Genomic DNA, 3,302 nt, shown 5'->3' on the forward strand with positions numbered 1-3,302 from the left:
TCAATTGGTATCGAGACCTAGGTGATCCTCCTCGCCGAGCTCTTCATCGTCGTCGCCATCGTCTTCGTCGTCATCGCGCCATAACCTCACACGTAGCACCACAAGATCAAGCTCCACTAGCTCCGAAGTTACGACATGGTCTCAGAAGCGCGCGCTAACGAACTGCAAAACATTACACACCCGACCCCGTGCCCGCGGCGCCCTCAGCACCCACCACTTCCGAAGCCGCTCTTCCCTGGGATAGAATCTCAGAAGTAGCCGCCCAAGCTTTAGAGAATCGTTCGTCAACGGCCAACAACCAGCGCGGACCAGCTCCCCGCTTTAACCCCACGGCCAAGGACGCCGACCTTGCTTCGTGGGCCAACCGCCTACGCCTACACTTTACGGTATGCGGTTTGCATGAAGACAGTGCGCCTGCTGTCACCATCGCCCTTTCTGCCATCGAAGGACCTACCCTCGACACCCTCCTCCTCCTCCACCAACGTACCCCCTTCACTTCCTTAACTGCGGTCCTTCAAGCGCTAACACCCCTCGCGCCCAGACCCGATCGCCTCCTCCAGGCACAGATCAGCATGGACACCATTCGTCAAGGCTCAGGCCCGAACTCCCTGGTGTCGTACGTGGCCGCCTTCGGACGCCTCATGGGCGACCTCCCTCACCGTCATGAACTCGATCACGTCTTTCACTTCGCAAAGGGGCTCAACAGGGACCTTCGCGAGGAAGTCTACGCAAGGCTTCCTCAGTACGGCACCGATGTAACCCTGCAAATCATCATCGACTTGGCGATGGGCATCTTTTCCGGGCGCCACAATGCTCATCTCATCGACTACAACACCGCGCCACGCAGCTCCTGAGACGTCCGCCGGGACGACCCTATGGACCTGACCGCCAACGTCTACTCCACCACGCCGCACCACAGCAACTCACCTCTTCTGAGTGGCGTTAAAACCATCGGGGTCCCCTACAACTTGCGCCTCCAGCGCATGGCCCAGCACGTCTGCCTACAGTGCGGTGACGAGTCGCACGCCAAGGAACACTGCCCGGAACTTCGTCGCCTCCTGGCAGCAACCACCATCTCCCCGCCCAACTCCTCCCGCCGGCACTCCTTTCAGGGTGCTAACAACAGCCGCAAGCTGCCCCGCTCGCCTGCCCACTCGCTCTCCCGCTCCTCCGCGTCCTCCGCCTCCGAGGATCGACGATCACACAGCCACCGCGACAACCACAGCCATCGCGGTCGTTCTCCCTCCCGCCCCAGTAACAGCTCCCACGGCCGCCGCTCCCAGCACATCAGCGACAAATCCCCTACCCGCTCCCGCTCCCCAGGCCCCCGTTAAATCGGCTCTTAGGCCGTCGTCAGCAGAACCGGTCAGCCACAGCCTGCCGACATCGTCTGCTGTGCACTCGTCCGAACCCGCGTTCAACGTTCCACGTCTAGCTCAAATCGTCCGCAAGCCTGCCCGCCGTCTTGGTCGCAAGCGTGCTCGTGCAGCTGCAGCATCGACATCGAAGGGAGCATGCCAGGCAAGCAACGATTGGAAAATCGCGCGATCGCTTTTTCTTGAATACGATTCACAGTATGGCCCATTTACCGTCGATGCCTACTGTGATGACCTCGGCTTAACTGCACAGCTCTCGCCCTTTTTTCACCGTCCCGACCTTTCCTATCGACCGACATCGAAGGAGAGTGCGTATGGATGGTGCCACCTGTCGACAACGCCTCCACCATCGTCGCCCGCTACCTCGATGCCAAGACCGCCAACCCCAACACCTCTGCCATCATTGTACTACCCGATCATCCACAAGCCCCTTGGGCCCCCCTCATCCGCCACATGACCATCGTCCGTCGCTTCCCTGCCGGCGCCCAGATCGTCTGCCGCCCCACCTCTTCAGACCCGTCCAGGTATGGAGAACCGGGTCCCAGCCATTGGCCTGTAGTAGTCCTCCACGATCCACCATCGTCAGCCCCCTTTACTCTCGCGTCTACATCCGCCACCCCGCTTCCCGATACCACCCTTCATCCCGTCTCCACCTCGTCACATCCCTCATTCGCTTCCGCCAACCATCCGTCAACATCATCCACATCGTCGGTCAAAACTCTCATCCAACATTTTTCCAGCTCACATCCCCCACCGCCGCCCCAACCATCGGACCGCCCTCCACCACCACGCTCTAATGTCGCTAATCTTATCGCTCGATTCTCGCAAACTCCAACATCCGCTGCCTCTTCCCCACCTCCGCCTACACCAACCGTCAGCCAGCCAGCCCAACCATCTTTCCCCCTCGTACAGCGTCCTACCCCCCAGCCCCACCGCGCTCCTCAAGCTTCACTTCCGCAGATAGACGAACAAAGGTCTACGGTGGAACACCCCTTCATCCCGCCTATCATAGGTCGCATTGCGTCCGTCACCGACAATCTCTCCACCACCCTTATCGTCTTCGATGCCACCATAGCTGGCCACCCCGCCCGAGTCCTCCTGGATTCTGGTGCTTCCCGCAACTTCATCGCCCACTCCTTCCTCCAACATCACCAATTACACTCCGCCAACCTTCCAGCTTCGCAGTCGTTTCGCGTTCGTTTGGCCAACGGACACCTCGCCCTCTGTTCCTCCGCCCTTCCCAACGCCCCCTTGGCCATCCAATCACACCATGAGTGCACCACCTTCTTCACCCTCGACCTTGACGGATACGACGCCATCCTTGGGAAACCCTGGCTTACTACCAACAACCCCCAAATGGACTGGCGTACCAACACCGTCACCATCGGCGACACCGTCATCCCACATTCCTCGTACTGCCCATCCGCTTTTCAGATTGAATTCGTCTCCATCGCCCGCATGCAGAAATGCATTCGCCAAGCTGCCGCCCGACCACCACCACCCAACGCCACCAACCCTCGCAAGTGAGCTCCGTTCAACCCATCACCACCTGTTTACATGGGTGTCCTCCGTCCCATCGAAGATCCCGAAGTCGACCCTGAAGCCCCCCCTCAACCCACCGCCTCCCCGTCCGTACCACCAGCCCTTCAGCCTGTCCTCCAGCGCTACGCGACCATCTTCGAAGAACCATCGGGTCTACCACCATCACGCCCATGCGACCACCACATCGAGTTGGTCCCTGACGCCCAGCCTCCTAAGCAGCGCGAGTATCGCATGTCCCCAGCAGAACTTCAAGAACTGGACAAGCAGCTCAAGAACTACCTTGACCGTGGCTGGATTCGCCCGTCGACGTCACCCTTTGGTGCCCCTATTCTGTTCGCCCGTAAACCGGGTGGTAACGGTCTACGCCTCTGTGTGGACTTTCGT

The sequence above is a fragment of the Volvox carteri genome (assembly GCF_000143455.1).
Source record: "Volvox carteri f. nagariensis unplaced genomic scaffold VOLCAscaffold_49, whole genome shotgun sequence".
Lineage (NCBI taxonomy): Eukaryota > Viridiplantae > Chlorophyta > Chlorophyceae > Chlamydomonadales > Volvocaceae > Volvox > Volvox carteri.